This window comes from Vipera ursinii (assembly GCF_947247035.1).
Source record: "Vipera ursinii genome assembly, chromosome: 1".
In the NCBI taxonomy this organism is placed as follows: Eukaryota; Metazoa; Chordata; class Lepidosauria; order Squamata; family Viperidae; genus Vipera; species Vipera ursinii.
In genome coordinates, this window is record NC_139512.1 from 126,274,541 (window position 1) to 126,297,444 (window position 22,904).

Here is a 22,904-nt window from a genome sequence, read left to right on the forward strand (position 1 = left end):
ATATGGCAGATGCTATGTGGCCAGGTGAAGGAATTGTGATTTGCAGTTATTGGTTTGGTAACTGTAAGTTCCCTTGGGATACTGTTGAAATATGGGAAACCAGTATTGATTTTCAGCTGAAAAGAAAAAGGGGAAAACAAAAGAGAGAAAAAGGAGGAAACAGTATGAGATCATTTTGGTCCCAAGACCTCTAATTATTCACCTGACCCAAGAAAACTTCAAGGAGAAAATATAGCACATCAGGCAAAGAAAAATAAATTACAAATTTAAGTGGGCATGCTTGACCTCATTGGAATATAAGCTACGTTGTAAAGTTCTTACGCTATCCTGTTTTCCTGGTTCATGTATTGCAAGTCCCAAGCTAGATGTGGGTGGTTACCGTATATAAATTCTATGAGTAAATAAATAAACCAGGGCATTCCAACTTGACTCGTTGCTTGTATGTATCAAAATTAGGCCAATCATTCTCAGCCCTCAGCCATTTATCTCACTGTATGAAAAGTATTAAAAGTACTTTTAGCAAATCAAGGGAAATGCTGTTTGAACTGGAGCAGTACTCTACAGAATAGCCTCCAAGGATGCCTCAATCACACTTCAGAAAGGCCCTTTTAGACTTCACAGTCTTTTTAAACAACCAGGGAAAGGAAAGTTTCACAATTGAAACAAAAAAAAATCTAAAGAATACTTGCATATGAGAATATCAAGAATGTAAAAGAAAACAAAATGGTATATTTCTTGGGGTGTATTGTCTTATATTCCATTTTATAACGTCTTAATGCAATATTCCAGTCTAGGTAGAACATATTTTAAGTCAACTATAGTTTTTTTTCAGAAAGTATCAAACGGGATTACATTAACCAAATTCAATGCAAATATAGATCTCCATTCCCCACAAATCGTGTATTATTTTTAATTGGTTAAGTGTCACTTTTATGTTCTACCTAAAAGGGTGTTATTTTAAACACCTTTTCCCTAATTACCATAACATGCAAATTTTATTTTTTGACGTATATCCTACAGACTCAATGTTCTCCCCATCCCTCTCCAACATTTTCTGTGCCCTTTTTCAATCTGCTCTGTGCACTATGGAAATTATAAGATCAGAAGTCTCCGTCATCGCACAATTTCCCCCCTATGATGGGTGTTACACTCTATTAGCCAAACAAAGAAAATACATTCTTTTATCTGCATTATGCAATTGAGATAACAATAGTTATGGTGATCAGCACACTAAACAGCATCAGCAGTCTCTCTCCACTCTCATTTCTTCTGAACTGCATCCATTTGGCCGTCTCTAATTGGAGACCTGGGACACAAAGCAGTTTAAGGCTGCAGTTTCCCTTGCCTTTTTCTCTCCCTTTGGCTGATAGGCATCTTTGATGCATGTCATTCGGATAGGCTGTTTTCTTTTTTATGTATATGATTTTTATTGAATCTTTTAAAAAAGAAGATTAAATAAAAGTAATATAAAGTAAGAAAGAATAACAAGAAAAAAGCAAAGAGAAAGCTAAAAGTGCAAGAAGAGAAACAAGTTAAAAGAAAAATAGAAAAGGGAGGAAAAAAGACACAAAGAAATGGCTTCTGATATTCTTCACAGCAGTTATAAGTACAATTACATTTTTGAATGGGTTGTTTTCAAGGTAATTTACAGTAACAGATTGTTCTGGGCTGGCTGGCTCCTGTCAATCTAACATCCATCCCACATTATAAAGAAGGTTGCTAAGAGATCACAAAGGTACCTAATTTGCAGTGCAATTTAAATATTGGCAGGAACAAAAAAAGATGGGCAGGACCTGACTTCTTTGCCATCAAATGCCAGCTGGTTCAGTGTAATGAGTTCCCTGACTTGGTACATGTTGGGTTTCAGCTTCCATAATTCAAAACAAAAAAAACCCTAATGACTTTAGAATTATGGGAAGTATAATCTGAAGCATTGAATGAGTTTCAAACTGTGAAAGGCTGGTACGGTAGCTAGAAATATGTAATATCCATGGAGATTTTCTTTCCCCAGAAGGATGTATACTGATGTATAGATGCTTCTCCCTCACACAATTTTTGTCACAAAATAGGCTGCCATTTCCACTTTTCTAGGAGATCTTGTCACTCAGCAATGACTGATCACTACATCTGCCCAAAGAAGTTGATCTGGCCCCTGAGAAATCTGTATAACAAAAGAGACCATCTCTTTTATCTATTAGCAACTAAACCCGGAATCTTCATTTTTCTACACTTCTCTAGGCACTGGAAAATGGACCTTTTTCTGCCTACAGACGATACCTTTCATTCTTTTGCCCTGACCGTCTCTCAGCCCCCAATTAATCACACTGCTGTTGCAAGTAGCTATATAGTTTCTCCATTTTATTTCCAGGCAGGGGGTAAACAACATAGCAAGAAAATGGATGTTGAAATATAAACCTACCTTGCAGTAATGTATTTCACCAGCTCCCATTCACAGTGCTACCCCACAACTGTGTTTTCTAGAAGATTTTAATTTTATGGACAGATATATGAGCGTGTATGTGTGCTAGATATAGACATAGATGATATAGTAATATGTAATTTTTCAGTTTAGGAAAGAATCATACTTTTAGCAATGCTTTAACAGTGACAGTATTTTCCAGTCATTGATGTTACATTTTCATTTTGATAGATAAGCAATTTGATATCAAAAGTAGCAATGTATCTGTAGGCTCCTTATCAACATAATTTTGTCCAAAAGCTAGATTAACAGTTGTAAAATGAAAATACAGTTAACTTGATGGCCCAACCTTACCCTCTATAGGAATAGTCTTCTCTATACCGGTAGTCCTCAACTTATAACAATTCATTTAGTGACTCTTTGAAGTTACAACAGCACTGAAAAAAAGAGATTTATGACTGTTTTTCACACTTATGACCATTGCAGCATCCCCATGAACATCTGATCAAAATTCAGACACTTGGCAACTGACTCATGATTATGACGGTTGCAGTGTCTTTGCAACCTTCTGTCAAGCAAAGTCAATGAGGAAGCCAGATTCACTTAACATACTTGTTACTAATTTAACAACTGAAGTGATTCACTTAACAACTGTGACAAGAAATGTCATAAAATGGGGCAAAAGTCACTTAACAACTGTCTTGCTTAACAACAGAAATGTTGGGCTCAGTTGTGGTTGTAAGTCAAGGACTACAGCAGGCTAGACTTCTCTATTGTATAATTTGGCTTTTTCCTTAAAAAAAAAATCCAAAAGTTTCCCAGCCCAGCACTTGATGCATCTGTTTTCAAACCTGACTGACATTTTTCAGCTTCTCACTAAGCTAAATACTTCTACTTATTAGGAACACATTGCCATCTCTGTCATTAGTCCTGGTTCAATGTTTGTGTCTTGTAAAACTTGGCTTCTATTTCATGTTACACTGGGGATTATTTTATGGGGCCTCATCTCCCTCTTGGGAGACCATAATTATCTAGTAATTTACTTTTGTTGATAAGTGTTAAATGCAGAGTCGAGTTTAAGCACAAGATACTTAAACAGACTCATCAATTCTAATGTCATTTTTAGTTTTTGACACACACACACACTCAAAAAGAAGGTCTTGTTATTTAAAATGAACTACTATCTTACCTTAAAGAAATATGATGTCCTTAGACTGCTATCTAGTGCAAGGACATTAGTTTTTGCCTAATAACTGGAATCATGCTTATAGATAGTCTCTTTCTCCCTTTCCCTTTATAAATAATTAACAGTAGAATCATTACTTTCACTTGCAGATTAAAAGAGTGTTATTAAACTCTGATGCATAGAATTCACACCAACTTTCATGGCAATCTGTGTCCATATCCACGAAAACCTGCAAATTTAGTCTACAAGCTTGCTTTAAGAATTGCTGCTGTACTTGAGATTTCCAGCGTCAATAGGGGAAACTGTGTGATCACAGGATACACGTGGACATCGGCCTTACTTCCTGCTAGAGTACCTTTAAGATAGGAGTGGGAAACTAGATCCAATATGAAAGGCATCTGTATCTGCTGCAACTGCCTAAGTAAATCTTTCAAGGATGGTACATGCAATACCAAGATCCCACTCCTTTCTGTGCATGGAGCCATGGGCTCCAGAGCCTGACCTGTAATACTAATCTGTGACTGCCTATAACTTATCTGTAGGTTAGAGTTGTCACTTCTGGGCTGCAAACCAGACAGAGTCAATGCCTTCTGAATTATTTTTCCATATAAAGAGGCGGGGGGGGGGGTTTCTGTTTTTCCATTGCCAAGTAATAACATTTTATTCTGGCAGGTGGCTGAGGTGAGTGAGCCCTGTATTTTAATAATATACTTTTCACAGTATGTTAGCATTATATGCATCTGTTTGCAAAGAAACCCCATTGATTTCAACAGACTTTTTTTCATAGGGAACACAAGGAAAACCTTGATCTCTTTTAGCTTATTTTCTTAGTTATTGGATTGATGTGCTGCCTATGTTGTCTGGAGGTGACTCAGGACGTGACAGTAAGAATGGATGGCATTCCAGGAAGAACGTTCTGAAGATATCTTTCCTCTGGAGCTAAAATAATTTGTTATATTACTACTAGTAATGGTTCTACCGTGTTTCCCTGAAAGTAAGGCCTACCCCCAAAATAAGCCCTAGCTTGATATTTGGGGGGTGGGCCTAGTATAAGCCCTACCCAAAAAATAAGCCTTAGTTTTGGGATGAGGCACACACATAAAAACCAAGCTAGGACCAGGGTTGAGGGTGTGGAACTGCCCAACGCACCCCACACCCAATTACCTTGTAGGCAGGCCTCTCCTCACTGTCTGGCCCACTTCTTCTGTGGTGTCTTCTGAAGCCAGACCTGCATTTCTCAGTTACAAGCCTTTCCAGAAGGCCATTGCAGCTGAGAATCGAGCTATGGAATCCATAGCTCGGTACTCAGCTGCAGTGGCCTTCTGGAAAGGCCTGACTGTGAAATGCATGCCAGAGCTCCATTCTCACCTCCAGGATGAAGCTGCTCCTTCAGCTGCAGAAGAGGTGGACCAGCTGGGCGGGGCTGTTGGTGCCGGAGGTGAGTATAAAAGACATCCCCCGAAAATAAGACCTGGTGCCTCTTTTGGAGACAAAAAAACAGATGTGGTCTAATTTTCAGGGAAATACAGTAGTTATAAATATTTATATTATTATACCACTGATACTTTTGTTTGTGCCTTTAAGTCAGGAGTAACGCCTAGAGACTACCTGAGCAAGTCTCTGCAGTTTTCTTGGCAAGATTTTCAAAAGTGGTTTACCACTGTCTCCTTCCTAGGGCTGAGAGAGAGTGACTGGCCCAAGGTCACCTAGCCAACTTCATGCTAAAAGTAGGATAAACCCGTGGTCTGGTGGTTTTTAGCCAGGTATCATGACCAAACTGGCTCTCCCTAATAACACTAATATTAGTAATATTAATAATTATTTATCTTATATTGCTTGCTCACCTAAATATATCTAAAGTAGCATACAAAAACAGCAACATAAGAGCAACAGATTTGTCTCAAAGTATCCTTCCAATTTAAAAAAATCTATTATCAAAACATTTTGCTTAAGTTCTGCAATCAACAGACAGAAATAAAACCATGGAAGGATAAATTCCATTTGAGTGCAGTGAGTAAAGGCAAGAAACTGAAAATCATACAGGCTAGCTTGATATTAATTACGTGCTAATATATGGGTCTGGGGTAGAGGGCAAGGGAGGATCAATAACAAAACATACATCAGGGCAGAATATCTGCTGCTTTTGTAGTTGGGTTGTGATATCATATGCAAGTCCATAAGGGACAAAGTTTGCACTATTACATTACAACATAATTTTGACAAATCATAGCTTGCTACAGTGACCTCCTGATGGCAATTTTATAATCTTCAAAATCTAATTATAAGTAATGATTGCTACCCATGTGAGTCACTTGGCAATTCCTTCCACAGCCATCAAAAACATCAAATTAGAGAGGAAAAACAGCATGGGCTACCCTTGTAAGCAGAGGCAAATATGTGATTATTTTAGTTTTATATTAAGTTTGATGGATCAGCCATGTATTCACCAAATGATTTTTAGGGGCTTTCCCATTTACTTATTATTTTGTGTTGTTTTATGCCACCAGTCACTTTGGGAGCCAATCATAGTAGACACTCCACTATGAAAAAAGGTGCCAAAATTAGGACAGTCTCACAGGTTTAATCCGGTATATATTGACTTCATTGTCCCTGAAGAGGGCCTGAGCATGTTCTAATTTTCCAAATGAAGACTAATGATGGCTGCATAATTCTGCTTTGCATATTCATTGCAAGATGGATATAATTTCTGCTAAAGAAAAACCCAGCTTACCAAATTAATATTATATGGACCATAATAAATACACAGTTTTGAAGGATTCTGTATGGCAAGCCCTAATTTATATCTGTTATGCTTCACAGCCAATACAATTCCTTATATTCCCATTGCAGTGAAAAGATAAGGTTCTTTAACCATAACTTCTCCCCAGATTCCCTTATATCAGCATCTAGCAGAAGAGACATGTATCCACTGAAGAAAAGCTGTATCCTATGGAAAGGGTGATAATCGTCTCAGAAGGTGTTTACAAACCCAGCCAGCAGAAGAAAATTTTAATGAATTATGCCTCATAATCTCACGGTTAATGAACTGTAAAACTTGCTTTCAGCTGCAGCAGCTAGGAACCAACTTTTGGGGTTTCTTGATGAATAATAGCTCATTTGTCTGCAACATTTAAAAACAAAACAAAATAAAGCAGGAATTGAGTGGGGTGGGGGGGAGGAATTAAATGCCACTTTAAAAGCTTCCTTGTGATTAAGGAAGGCTCTTATCTGTTCTGAAGGTCTAAAACATTCAGTGTCTTTTTTTTTATTGAACATTTGAGTAATGTGGTAGAAAACTCATCCAAGAAATGACAACAACTGGAGTGGATCCAACAATCATTTAAAATAGCAGATTATAATGTGTCACCAGTCTCTTGTGCTCAGAGGAGCTATAGCTGTAGTTGTTACATAAGGCACTCATTTAGAACATAGAACATAGAATAACAGAGTTGGAAGATCTTCTAATCCAACCCCTGGTCAAACAGAAGACCCTACACCATTTCAGACAATGGCTGTCCAGTCTCTTCTTAAAAGCCTCCAGCAATGGAGCACCCGCACCTTCTGAAGCAAGGTGTTTATTTGAAATTTCATTCACTTGAAAATTCATCTGAAAGAAAAGAAGATGCTACAGTTTTACCCTCTGAAATATGAAATTGCTATTTTGGTATCCAAGACTATCAATTTTAATTTTAATTGTAAGAGGCTGACCCTGTATTTAATTGTGGAAAGACTTTTGATAAGTGCAGTTATTCAACATCCTTAGGCATGGTACAGTTCTCTGAGAAGCATAAATTCTATTGAAATTTTGGGATCATTCCAAACAGATTAGCTAAGCTACATAACACATATTTAATCAGTTATACAAAGGTTCAAGTAAAACAAAGTACAATTAACAGGACTACGATCAGTATTTAAAAAGTTCCTCCAATTTCCTCTCTTCGTATTTGGCTTCCAAAAACTAATTCATATGAAAAGGGAGCTTTGTGAGGCCATGATGGCTTTCTTTTGCAAGTCTGGTCCTGATGAAATAAGCAAAATAAATGTTACAAAAAATAAATATGAGAGGAAGAGAAAAATGGAATCAGGGTAATTGAAGCTTGCTATGGGGCATCCTAAGGCCATGATGGCTTTCTTTTGCAAGTCTGGTCCTGATGAAATAAGCAAAATAAATGTTACAAACAATAAATATGAGAGGAAGAGAAACATGGAATCAGGGTAATTGAAGCTTGCTATGGGGCATCCTAAGGGGATGATTAAAGTGCTGAATTTTGATTTTTGTTCGATTGTTTTACAGTTTTATGGTCATGTTTTATAGCTACTCGTTTTGCTGCTGTCGTGAGCTGTCCAGAGTAGTTCAAGATGGATGGCCATACAAATCTTTTAAATTAAATAAATAAATAAAAATATAAGTAAATAAACTAGATTAATAGAAGGAGAACAAAAGCAAGGGAATAATGAGAAGCATGAGAAATGAGGCAAGAGTGACTGGAGACAATAAGAAAGCTATCTGCTTCACTAATTAAAGAAGGTTAGGCAGGAGATGAGCTTTTGATGAATAACACCAACATCAGTGGCTACATGGCTGTGTTCATTCACCCGGACACAACACAAAGAGTTCACAAGTTTGCATATGCATCCCCAAGAAGCCAGCAAATGTTTCAAGACAGGATAGTTATCTATACTGGTGTGGCCTGTATCTTCTACTTCAAGCTGCAAGACCTGTATGGCATCAGCAGATACATGGAAGCTTTCTTCTGCTGAAAATTCACTCTAGCACTTTCTAATGAATAAACAAAATGCACAAGGAAATTATAAACCACCGAAAAGGTCCCATATCTGAAATGGCTTTTGTGACATGTCAAAATGTATGGAAATATGAGGAAAAAGATATCCAAGGAAGCAACTACCAGCAACATGACTTGGCAAAATCTCAAAGGCTCTCTTGCCACATGTCTCCTCATGTCCATTCATAATTAGAGAGGGATAAAACAAATTGGGGAGGATTTCCCTACGATGCCTGCAGTAGCAGTGCAATTCAAGAAAGATCAGAACTCCCAATGAATCCCATATCCAATAGTGTTTGAACATGCCATTGCTAAAAAAAAAAGCTTGGCTAGTGCTATTCTCTGTATGCGTTGTGTTAAGCAAAAGAGGATATGGATTACTATGATTCACCACTACCCCAATATAGTAGAGAAAGTAACGTCTGTAATTGATGTTTCTGAATCAGAAGTATAAAATATAAATAAAGTACAGTATATTTTTCTTTTTAATTTTTAAAAGTTTTTTTAAACAGATTTTAGAAAGGAGAAGATACAAAGCAACACACCACAATTGCAGAGGAGAAGGCTCTACAGTAGAAATACTTTTTCAGTGATGCTTATCCTCTTCCTCCCCTTCATGGATTACTGCCTTGTCGTGGCGAAGGGGCTTGCGTAATTCAATGAAGCTATGAGCTATGCCGTGCAGGGCCACCCAAGACGGAAAGGTCATAGCAGAGAGTTCTGACAAAACGTGATCCACTGGAGAAGGAAATGGCAAACCACTCCAGTATCTTTGCCATGAAAACCCTATGGACAGTACCAAAAGGCAAAATGATATGACGCTGGAAGATGAGCCCCTCAGGTCGGAAGGCGTCCAATATGCTACTGGGGAAGAGCAGAGGGCTAGTACTAGTAGCGCCAGAAAGAATGAAGCGACTGGGCCAAAGCCGAAAGGACGCTCAGCTGTGGATATGTCTGGTGGTGAAAGGAAAGTCCGATGCTGTAAAGATTTTTTCTCCATAGGAACCTGGAATGTAAGATCCATGAATCAAGGAAAGCTGGACGTGGTCAAACAAGAGATGACAAGACTAAACATCGACATCTTAGGTATCAGCGAACTAAAATGGACAGGAATGGGTGAATTTAATTCAGATGACCATCAGGTATACTACTGCGGGCAAGAATCCCTCAGAAGAAATGGAGTAGCCTTCATAGTCAATAAAAAAGTAGGAAAAGCAATACTGGGATACAATCCTCAAAATGACAGAATGATCTCAGTTCGAATCCAAGGCAAACCATTCAATATCACAGTAGTCCAAGTCTATGCCCCAACCACCGGTGCTGAAGAGGATGAAATTGACCGGTTCTATGAAGCCCTACAGCACCTTATAGAACTAACACCCAAAAATGATGTCCTTATCATCATGGGGGATTGGAATGCTAAAGTAGGAAGCCAAAAGATAACCGGAATAACAGGCAAGTTTGGCCTTGGAGTACAAAATGAAGCAGGGCACGGGCTGATAGAATTTTGTCAAGAGAATACTATGGTGATAGCAAACACTCTTTTCCAACAACCCAAGAGACGGCTCTACACATGGACATCACCAGACGGTCAACACAGAAATCAGATTGACTATATGCTCTGCAGCCAAAGATGGAGAAGCTCTATACAGTCAGTAAAAACAAGACCAGGAGCTGACTGTGGATCAGACCAGGAGCTTCTTGTTGCAAAGTTTAGGCTTAAATTAAAGAAAGTAGGGAAAAGCGCTAGGCCAGTCAGGTATGAATTAAATCATATCCCTGTTGAATATACAGTAGAGGTGACAAATAGATTTAAGGAATTAGATCTGATAGACAGAGTGCCTGAAGAACTATGGACAGAGGTTCGCAACATTGTACAACAGGTAGCAACCAAAACCATCCCAAAGAAAAAGAAATGTAAGAAAGCAAAATGGCTGTCTGAGAAAGCTTTGCAAATAGCTGAGGAAAGGAGGGAAGCGAAAGGCAAGGGAGAAAAAGAAAGATACGCCCAATTAAATGCAGAATTCCAAAGAATAGCTAGAAGAGATAAGAATGCCTTCTTAAATGAACAATGCAAAGAAATAGAAGAAAACAATAGAATAGGGAGGACCAGAGATCTTTTCAAGAAAATTGGGGAGATGAAAGGAACGTTTCATGCAAAAATGGGCATGATAAAGGACCAAAATGGCAGGGACCTAACAGAGGCAGAAGAGATTAAGAAGAGGTGGCAAAATTACACAGAAGAACTATACAAGAATGAGCTTAACGTCCCTGATAATCATAATGAGGTGGTCACTGACCTCGAGCCAGACATCCTAGAATGTGAAGTGAAGTGGGCCTTAGAAAAGCTGAGCAACAACAAAGCTAGTGGAGGTGACAGTATTCCAGCTGAGCTATTCAAAATCTTAAAAGATGATGCAGTAAAAGTGCTACACTCAATTTGCCAGCAAATTTGGAAAACTCAACAGTGGCCACAGGATTGGAAAAGATCAGTTTACATTCCAATTCCAAAGAAAGGCAGTGCCAAAGAATGTTCAAACTATCGCACCATTGCACTCATTTCTCATGCTAGTAAAGTTATGCTTAAAATTCTACAAGCTAGACTCCAGCAGTATGTGGATCGAGAACTACCAGAAGTACAGGCAGGATTTCGAAGAGGCAGAGGAACTAGAGATCAAATTGCTAACATACGCTGGATCATGGAGAAAGCTAGAGAGTTCCAGAAAAACATCTACTTCTGCTTCATTGACTATGCTAAAGCCTTTGATTGTGTGGATCATAACAAACTCTGGCAAGTCCTTAAAGAGATGGGCATACCAGACCATCTTATTTGTCTCTTGAGAAACCTATATGCAGGCCAAGAAGCAACAGTGAGAACTGGACACGGAACCACTGACTGGTTCAAAATTGGGAAAGGAGTCCGGCAAGGCTGTATACTGTCGCCTTGCCTATTTAACTTATATGCAGAGCACATCATGAGAAATGCAGGGCTAGATGAATCAAAAGTTGGAATTAAGATTGCCGGAAGAAACATCAACAACCTAAGATATGCAGATGATACCACTCTAATGGCAGAAAGTGAAGAAGAACTAAAGAGCCTCGTGTTGCGGGTGAAGAAGGAGAGTGCAAAAGTTGGGTTGAAACTTAACATTAAGAAAACCAAGATTATGGCATCTGGCCCTCTCAATTCCTGGCAAATAGATGGGGAGGAAATGGAGGTAGTGACAGATTTTATTTTCCTGGGCTCCAAGATCACTGCAGATGGGGACTGTAGCCAAGAAATTAAAAGACGCTTGCTCCTCGGGAGGAAAGCCATGGCAAATCTAGACAGCACACTAAAAAGCAGAGACATCACCCTGTCAACAAAAGTGCGTATAGTCAAGGCTATGGTCTTCCCAGTTGCAATGTATGGCAGTGAAAGCTGGACCATAAGAAAGGCTGAGTGCCAAAGAATTGAAGCCTTTGAACTATGGTGCTGGAGAAGACTCCTGCGAGTCCCTTGGACTGCAAGGCGATCAAACCGGTCAGTCCTAGAGGAGATCAACCCTGACTGCTCTTTAGAAGGCCAGATCCTGAAGCTAAAACTCAAATACTTTGGCCACCTAATGAGAAGGAAGGACTCACTGGAGAAGAGCCTAATGCTGGGAAAGATTGAGGGCAAGAGAAGAAGGGGACGACAGAGAATGAGGTGGCTGGATGGAGTCATTGAAGCAGTAGGCGTGAGCTTAGATGGACTCCAGAAGATGGTAGAGGACAAGAAGGCCTGGAGGAACATTGTCCATAGGGTCGCGATGGGTCGGACACGACTTCGCAACTAACAACAACAATCCTCTTCCTTTCCATTTATTTCACAATCTCTTGCTGAACTACTTGTACTTTACACTGAACATTTGAGGGTAATTGCTAACATCCATTTAAGTTATTCCATCTGATGGGTCTCATCCATTGGTGGGGTTCAAATATGTGAACAATCGGTTCTCTGTGGGGAGGCCACTTCTGGAAGTCCTTTCTGGGCCTGGGCGACAAAAAATTAGCTACCGGTTGTGCCAAACTGGTGTGAACTAGCTGAATCCCAGCACTGGTGTCATACACTTTTCCAAGAAACCATATTCCAAGGATCTAAATTTACCTTGTGGTATGATATGCAATATCTACGGGAGCTCTTCCCTCTTAAATTTGGTTAGACTTCTATATAATTGATAGATATTCTTTGGGGGAAGTAGGACTATGACAACTTACTGAGGAGGTCTTTTCCATCCACTCCATCCTGGTATGCATTGATTCACACAACAGATAATTTATGCAGGTGCAGAATGTGAGGCACTTCTTTCCTTTCTGATTCCTTGAAACTCTTTAAAAGGATTTTGAGGCATTGTTTACTTTAAAGAATCTTTTGTTCGAGAAGCATAATATCAGCACTACATAGTTGAAGCCAAAAACTAAATTCCCCTCCCCTTGGCACAAAGTAGAAAAGCACGATTCCCTCCTCCAACTAACGGTTATAAATCACATTCCCCAATTAGCTTGAAATGCGGGCTCTCTCCACAGTTCTCCAGCCTGCCAAATCGTTATCAACTCTGGGCTCAGTTTTCACAGCTTGGTTTCTTGTTGTTATGACTAACTGGACTCTCATCCACATCCCCCCTCCCAGCATCAAACAACTCTAAAAGCGAAAGAGAAAAATGAATGCATTTCCATCTGTTGTCAAAGCAATAACACCTGATGTTAGCAACATTGACACTCAGAGTGTCTTTGAAAAGGAAAGAAATTCATTCTACTGCTTAAAATAAAGCATTAGAGACATCCCATTGTTTTTACTTAGTTCATCCTATCAAGCCTGCCTTTTCACCATCACTCCTCTGTAGGAGGTCTGCCAGGAGGAATGTCACCTAACAAGCGATTTGAACCGCATTGAATTAAGAAGAAAAACTTTTATAAGATGTGGGGGGGAGGAAATTAAGAGAGCATTCAGATCACCATCGGGAAATGAAATTGCCAACAGGCAAGCCCTAGATATGCAACCTCCCTTACTGCTGCAACACCTGAGAGTTTATTTCTGTCATAAATGCAATTTCACAGCAGAGGTGAGAAACTTCAGCAAAGTGCGGAAGTATCTCTGCTTATAAGAATTACAAAGGACACTTATTTCCTCAGTACAAATTTGCAAGTGAACCATGGGATTAAATGAGGCTGTTTGGGAATTGTTCTGACAGCTCAGCATTTTAAACCCATTTGTCTTTGCAGATGTTGCAGATAGCACTATCAAGACTAGCCTCTTTGTGAGACTGTGCTTGCTTTAGTCTTTGGTAACTGACCTTCCTATTGGTTTGCTTTTTATTGACACCCTTGGTGATGCAAAGGCTCTGAGCAATTCGTATTTTAAAGAAGAAATCAAAGCTTAAGTTTTTTATTAAAAGTAGTTAGGTGGTAGCACAAAGCCAAGAATTTAACCCCTGGAATTAAAATAAAAATGAGCAAAGCCTGTTATTTCTGCATTACAATCAACAATCAGTTGCACAGGAGTCTGACCTGCAGTATTGTTTCTTACTTGCCATAATGTTTCTAATCATGCTGAGTTGAGCCTGGATGACTTCAGGCAAGTCTATAGCAGAATTAAGAGATAAGATTCTAGAGCTCTGTGATTCCTTGCTAGCCTGATATGAAACCTGATTGCCTATTTCTATTCTCATCATCAGTAGTAGTAGAGGAGCTATTGCCTTAGAACAGACATGTCAAACTCATGATGTCACGTGACGTCGCACAACTTATCGGGATGGTTTTGCCATTGCTGGCAACGGGGTGGGCGCAGCTTCCGCATGACCCATCCAGCCCGGAGGCCAGCAGTTTGACACCCCTGCCTTAGTACTAAGAAATAATGTGATGGACACAGACCTTCAACAAGCTGCTAACTGTTGCTCCAGTCGCCAATGTATCAGAGTCAAGTTTCAACCAAATGCACCAGTTAGCACAGACAGTAAGACAGAATTTACCAATATCAGCAGCTCTCAAACCAGCATTGGTCCACGAATCTTTAGTAATTGCTGAAGTGCTCCAACAGCAGGAAGCTACTTCCTTATGCGACAAATATTATGGAAGTCCAAGTGAATTTATTGCCTCTCCTACTCAATGGGAATTGCACATCTCTTTCAGATCAAATGACTTCTTCAATAATCAAAACCATGTAGGGTTTCTAATTAGCCTGGTGACTGAGGAAGCTAGGAAATGGGCAATCTCTCTTCTGATTTAGAACAGTTGGGTTTAGATTAAAGCATGAATTGTATGGCGTATCAGAGAGAAAACTTGGAGGTTCTTGTCAAGCAAGTGACTGATAACAATGAAATCCATCACCTGTGACAGGGCATGCATTTAATGGGAAGCTGTTAGCTCAGGTTTAGGCTGGAATGGAATTGACCGATACAAAGGACTATCAGACGAAATATAGAACAAGCTCATTCATCAGTTCACCTTAGAAACTATGACAGCATTAATCCATGTCTGCTTGGGCCTCAACTGGAAACTTGAAAAATTGCAACAGATTAAAGGTAGGCAGGAAAGATTCCATTATTTTCCCTCTATTTCTTCCTCATCTTCACCTAAACATCAGAGACTTTGGAATTTGAACAATTACAGCAATTACAGTAGAGCTTCAATAGCAGAGCTCCATTATCCACCCAAGAAAAGCTGTACTGATGCATGCAAGTCCTGTATGTAAACCTGCTTTTTCTTATATGTAAATGACCTTCAGGGAAACAAGATGGTCCCAGCTCCCCAAAATGTGGAGACTAGGGCTACTATAAACTATGTGAAACTAGTTATCAACATTTCCAAAGAGCCATGTGGCACAGTGGTTAGAATGCAGTATTGCAGGCAAACTCTACCCACAGCCAGGAGTTCAAAACTGACCAGATCAAGGTTGACTCAGCCTTCTATCCTTTCAAGGTCAGTAAAATGAGGACCCAGATTGTTAGGGGCAATATGCTGACTCTATAAACCACTCAGAGAAGGCTGTAAAGCACAATAAATGTATATATAAGTAAGTGCTATTACTATTGCTATACCATAGGCAACTACATTGAATCCTCCATCACATGCCAATATGCTTTATCTAGTCAATCTGTCTAACCACTGTATTAGATCTTAAACTATTGGTGTCTGGCTATTATGCTAAGTTCATGGAACTATTAAAACTCATCAATTCATTAGGAGTCCTTGGAGCAGAGCATTTGTTTGCAATCTTTCATCGTTTTCAATAGTCTTGACAATGGACTGGTAGCAATCTCAATGAAGATTCTCAGGTTCTTCATCTCCCCCCCACACACACATTCTCTCTCCCTCTCTCTCTCTCTCTCTCTCTCTCTCTCTCTCTCTCTCTCTCTCTCTCTCTCTCTCTCTCTCTCTCTCTCTCTCTCTCTCTCTCTCTCTCTCTCTCTCTCTCTCTCTCTCTCTCTTCCACTACAAACATCAAGTCTTGGAACAGTTGCAAAAGGCAAAGCATTATGTAGTTACCAAATTGTACCTTAAACAGGATTCCAGTCTGAGTTGTTCAAAAGCATGTCCTGAATATTAAACTATCTTTGATTCTCACTATGGGAAAACTGAATATATTGTAATACTCTACAGCTTGGCAGGCAGCCCCTCAGTCTTTCAAAGATTTATGACTTATGTTTTTCTATGATATTCTGGAGAGGTTTTACTTCTTTATTTACCTGATCTGCTTATTTATTTTGAGGGTCCTACTCTTCATATCAATCAAGTTAGAGAAGGTTTTTTTCCTAGCTTTCTGACTATAAGTCAGAAATTTTCAACTTTTGAAACTTTAAAGATATGTGGATTTCAACTCCCACAATTCCCCAGCCAGCATGAAGGAATTCAGATGAATCTAGTAAGGCAGAACCCATGTGCTGGAAGATTTCCCTGCCACCACGAAGAAAAGAAAAAATAGCAATTGACGGGGCTTTGCCATCTATTCCCATAAATGTATTCCTAAATTTTGCTGCATTAATCACAGTTTGCTCTGTTTACTTAGTAACGGATTCTCTTTAAATGGGATTCTGATCCCCAACCATTCTTTTTCAGCTTAATGAGGCATTTATTTTTCAGCCCACCCTCAGTTGTAACTTTCATTCACACTGAAAATGCACCCTTCTGCTTGTTAGTTTTTATCTTATTTTTTTAAAAAAAAATAACAAAGTTATATATAGGGGGAAAATAATGTTTCACTCCTCTTCTTTTAGTCTGCTCCTCCTTTTCCCCATCCATGAGAAATCTGAGATTACACCTCTGTCCCACCTGTGGGCACTTTTTCTGTTTGCATCCAGAGTTCAACCACTTTGTACCTCTTCTAACTTTTATCTAATCAAACTGCCATATCAACATGGTGGAAAAAATGATCAAAGGGGAATGAATGTTGAACTCTTAGTGGAGGAGAAGCACCATAGCAGTATCCTGGATCAGTAGATTCATTGACCACACAGTGACCGTCCTCAGGGAGGGGCAGAAGATGTCGCTGTCTTCTTCAGCCATTCTATTTCCAACACACACAGAGGGAGACCAATTTGCTGAATAGCTGCACAGTCAATTTTCTGTACTTGCCAGCAGTTCTGACTCTGAAGGGGATAGAGAACTGGGAAGAAATCATTGCCAAGCCCCTAGCAGCTGCCTACAAGCCAGAAAGTTTTATTGTCACAGTTTTATAATTGAACAGGGGGGAGGGAGACTGAAGTTTGTGTGTGAGAGAGAAAATGTGTGTTAGAGATAGAGGAAAAAACTGCTCCACTTGAAAATGAGAGGCATCAATCTGGAATGGAGGGAATTTCCAATAAAGTACAAAAAAATGGAAATACATATTCAGACTATTATATAATGCAGGTAGTCTTCAACGTATGACTACAATTGAGCCCAAAATTTATGTTGCTCAGTGAGAAATTTGTTAAGTGAGGTGTTTTTTTTCCTATTTTATGATTTTTCTTGCCATAGTTGTTAACTGAATCACGGCAGTTGTTAAATTAGTAACACAGTTGTTAAGTGAATCTGGTTTCCTCCTTCACTTTGCTTGCCAGAGGGTTGCAAAAAGTGATCACATGACCCCAGGACACTGCAACCACCATAAATATGAATCAGTTATCAAGCATCCAAATATAAATCACATGACTATGGGGATGCTGCAACAGTCATAAGTGTGAAAAAATGGTCATAAGTCACTTTTTTTCAATGCAGTTGTAACTTTGAACGGTCACTAAATGAACTTTTGTAAGTCAAGGACTACCTGTATACCTTTAACAGATAGCTAAGAAGATTATTTAAGTTTCCTCCAGTCAATTCAGTAATTATCCTTTCTTTCATGACTGGAAAAATAATCAATTCCCTAAGTAACGCTCTTAATAAAAAAACATTTGTAAATGCATGAATACTGCCAAATATTACACATGTGTGTCTGCAGTCTCCAGTATTATCCATTTGGTATCCATTAAAAAAACCCATAGATACAGACACTTTCTCACTATTTTCTCAATCATTTCAAAGAACCCTTCCTATCCCTTAGCATATAGATCAAGAAGAACATATAATGTCATCTTCCTATGATCTCCTAGTTTCATTTTTAGAAATGATACTAATTATACATTGAATTCTCCAATATAGCAATTTTCAAAATTATAGGTAACCTTTGTGTTACCTATGGGTTCAAAAAAATGGATTCTCTCCAGCTTTCTTGCTGTTTACTTTAAATAAAGCCTAATTTCAGGACTGGGGGACTACAGAATATAGAATAACAGAGTTGGAAGGGACCTTGGAGGTCTTCTAGTCCAACCCCCTGCTCAGACAGGAAAACCTATATCATTTCAGACAAATGGCTGTCCAGTCTCTTCTTAAAAACCTCCAGTGTTGGAGCATTCACAACTTCTGGAGGCAGGTTGTTCCACTGATTAATTGTTCTAACTGTCAGGAAATTTCTCCTTACTTCTAGCTTGAGCCCTTTGTGTATTTGTAGGCCTAATGGAATGTAAGGGCTAATCAAATATTTTTCCTTTCACTTGGACAATCCCCCCTCCCACTTGGGCAATGCCCCACCAAAGAACATAAACCTATTGAGAACAGTAACTGCTTTAGTATTATTAATAAAGTAAAGCAAGAGCTACAACATCAACAATATCAAGTTGGTAACGTTCATATCACTAATCACAAGAGCCTCATACAGATATCAGAAAAAACTTCAGGCAGCTTGCTGTTGAAGTTGGTGGGATAAATCACCAGTTTTGCTGCAGAGAGTATTGAGGAGAAAATATTTCTGTCACTCATAATGCCTTAAAACTCTTGCCATAGGATGAGCAGCCTCCAGGCATTGTACAGTCTAAACTGGCTGTTTACCTGCAAGTGACTCCAAAATTCCTGGCGTTTCTCTTTGGTCCCTGCAGTCCCTAGCCATCTGCTTTGCATTGCTGGCCGTGGGCTCTGTTCTCTCTCTTCCTCTAGTCTCAGTCAGCTCCTCCTCAGAAGCAGCCACCTGCTTCTCTGTTGTCAAGAACCTTTGCTGACCAAGACAACTGCAGAGGAAAAAGGCGTGTACTTTCTCCCTTGTATTCCCCAGCTCTGTTCAAAGTCACCTTTCTTTCCTTTAGAGTGTCTCACTCCAAAAACTTAATACTAATTGGAAGCCTTTTGTGGACTTTTTTTTTGCAAAAAATGAGGAGGGGGGGATCAAATTATGATGTATGGATAAGATGACTGGTAAAATGCATTGACTGGAAAAGTGGAAGCTATAGTATGATGCTAAAGGAAGGGTTGAATTTAAGTTTTAACTACCGTATATCTTTTGTAAAAGAATTCAGAAGTTACTTTTTTTTCTTTTATATGTTGTTTTCTATAATATTTGTCTTTTTGCACTCACCTCCTTTCCTATCTCTTTTCTATTTTTCTTTGATCATTTGTTTTTGTTCGTTTTTATCATATAAATATAATAAAGTTGCAGGGACGCGGTGGCTCAGTGGGTTAGGACACTGAGCTTGTCGATCAGAAGGTCGGCAGTTTGGCGGGTCGAATCCCGAGTGTCGCGTAACAGAGTGAATGCCTGTTACTCGTCCCAGCTTCTGCCAACCTAGCAGTTCAAAAGCACGTAAAAATGCAAGTAGAAAAATAGGGACCACTACGGTGGGAAGGTAACAGCGTTCCATGCCGGCCACATGACCATGGAGACGTCCTCGGACAAGCGCTGGGTCTTCGGCTTTGAAATGGAGATGAGCACCGGCCCCTAGAGTTGGAAACAACTAGCACGCATGTGCGGGGGAACCTTTACCTTTACCTTTGTAATAAAGTTGGAAAAAAAGAATATTTCACTCCTCTTCTTTTAGCCTACTCCTCGTAGGCTATCCCACTTCTTTTTCAAAACTATGAGAAATTTGGACTCCTGCTTTACACCTCACCCTCATCTGTGAGCATCTATCTCTTTGCATCCACACCTCACCCACTTTCCACCTCTTCTAATTTCTGAGATTATTAACACCTTGCCCTTCCTGTTTGGAGTTTCTTTCCCTAGATTTCCTCTCTGACTCCAGTTCATCTTCCTTTGCTGACTGCAGCAGCAGCAGCTTAACCATCTATTTTTCTGATTCTTTACAGACTCTAGATAAAGAGGTTGTAGCTGAGTTTAAACCCCATGAACTGGTCTTACCTCTAACCTACCTGGATTGTATAGATAAGGGGTCTCCAAACTTGGCCACTTTAAGACTTCTGGACTTCCATTCTCAGAATTCCTGAACCAGCCATGCTGATGATAAACACTTCCATTACTTTCTTGAGTTTCAGATGACATCTTCTGTTCCCCTTCAATTATTTTTACTTCATTAGACAAATCAGTCCTTGTCTTATGGACACCCAAGGTAAGATACAAATCAAATAATGCTATAATTTAGAATCATCTAAAGCAGGGGTGTCAAACTCAATTTCATTGAGGGCTGCATCAGCATTGCGGTTACCCTCAGGGGGCTGGGTAGGTATGGCCAGGGTGGGCGTGGCCTACTGGGTGGGCGTGGCTAGAGTGCATATGGCCTACTGGGTGGGCATGGCCAGCTCTACATCGTTCGCATCAAGGATACCTATGGGGGCCTGGGCAGGAGTGGATCTGAGGGTCTCTGGCAGAAGGAGGGTCTCTGGGCCAGGGCCAAGGCAGTGGGGGCCGTTCCCTCACTGTTTCCAGGATGTCTTCGCGGGCCACATGAAACCATTTTGCAGGCCGGATCCGGGCCCCGAGCCTTGTGTTTGACATGTCTGATCTAAAGGGTGAAATAAAACCTATTATGCCTTATAAATATTATAGAAATATAATTCAATGTATAAGAACTGAAAACATTTTTTCACCATATCACATTCTTACTAAGGTGTTATATAAATTTCCTTCAGAGTAAGAATGTCAAAGGCTTTCATTATCTCAACCATACAGGAATGTTTGGATGTTATAATGGAACAAAATATGTTGAAGTTGAACCCAAGCAAAACAGTATATAGGTTTGTTTCTATTTATTAGCCACCTTACTCCAATTGATCCTGAATTATGGTGAAAAGCAATCCAACATCTTTGGTGTCTTCTGAAAGGTAACACTGTCTATGAAGGAGCAGATCCTTAGCTACTGGTGAATAGTCAGCTTTGCACAGCTTCAATATGACAGTTGTAACAATACAAGGATCTCACAATTGTAATTCATACCCTCATCATCATTTCTGAGGTATGGCAATGTGTTTTACAAGGGACTTTTTCATATACATTTCATACACAACTCCTTCCTCCTACTACTTTCCCTACAACACCTGTGAAGGTGAGTTGGATTGGGCCAAGGTCACCCAGCCAGTTTTTAATTTTTGAAAGAAAATTGAAGATCATCCAAAAGCTTTGAGCTAAAATATAGCCATCCATCTATTGGCTAGTACAGGTTGACATAAACATGCAATGCCTCTGCTATGGGCTTTTCATTGGCTCTCAATAAGTTACTATATGTACAGATCAAAGTTCTGGTTTAACTTTAAAAGAGCTACATGGTTTGGCACTGGGAATATATAAGATTGATTTCTTTCACTAGTTTGCTCTGCCTGGTTCATCCTGGGAGAAGCTGCTAGTGGTTCCTCACTTCTTCAAAGTAAGGTGGTAGAAGCATAGAAACATTGCTTTTCCATTGTCGGGATCACGAGAAATTTAGTCAGAAACTACAAAATTTCTGCAAGTTCTTTAGAACAGAACTGTTCCAGAAGGCTTTGGAGAATAAAGTACTGTATCAGTCGGAATAAAGTACTGTATCAGTCGGTGTTGGCAGGGGGGCAGAGATCGGCCCCTAGGTCTCTCGTTTGTGGAGTTCCTCAGGGGTCGGTTCTCTCGCCTCTCCTGTTCAACATCTATATGAAACCGCTGGGTGAGATCATTCGTGGTTTTGGAGTTGGGTATCATCAGTATGCCGATGATACCCAACTTTTCTTTTCGACCCCAAACCACCCCAGTGATGCCCTCGCCGTGATGTCCCGTTGCCTGGAGGCGGTTCGGGTCTGGATGGGGAGGAACAGACTTCAGCTCAACCCTGACAAGACTGAGTGGCTGTGCATTCCGGCATCCCGGGACATTCCAAATGTTCCATCTCTTTCTATGGGGGGTGAGCTCTTACCCCCCGTGGATAGGGCTCGCAACTTGGGAGTCCTTCTAGATTCGCGGCTTACTTTGGAAGAGCATATAGTGGCCGTGACTAGGGGGGCTTTCGCCCAGGTTCGCCTGGTGCGCCAGTTGCGGCCCTATCTAAACCGGGATGCCCTGTGTACAGTCACTCATGCGCTCGTGACCTCTCGCCTTGACTACTGTAATGCTCTCTACATGGGGCTTCCCTTGAAGACCACCCGGAGGCTCCAACTGGTACAGAATGCGGCCGCGAGAGTTGTCTTGGGAGTTTCCCGGTACTCCCATGTTACACCTTTGCTCCGCGAGCTGCATTGGTTACCAGTTGTCTTTCGGGTGAGGTTCAAGGTGTTGGTTACGATCTTTAAGGCCCTACATGGCATGGGTCCGGGTTACCTCAGGGACCACCTGCTGCCGGCATCGACTCCCCTCCGCCCTGTGCGTTCCCACAGAGAGGGCCTCCTCAGGGTGCCGCCAGTCAGGGAATGTCGACTGGTGGCCCCCAGGGGGAGGGCCTTCTCTGTGGGGGCCCCGGCTTTATGGAATCAGTTGCCGGTGGAGCTCCGGATGGCACCAGACCTTCGAACTTTCCGTCGGGGCCTGAAGACCCATCTGTTCGAATTAGCTGGTCTGGCCTGATGGGGATTATGGGTTTTTTAATTGTTTTTAATCTGTATTACTGTTTTATTGGGCAAGGGTTTAATTCTTTTTAATTTTTGTATAGTGTTTTTGTTTTTTATATGTGCCCTGTGAACCGCCCTGAGTCCTACCAAGGAGAAGGGCGGTATATAAATCAAATAAATAATAATAATAATAATAATAATAATAAATTTATTAGTTTTGTTAAAAAAAAACTATGTGAAAAGTTGA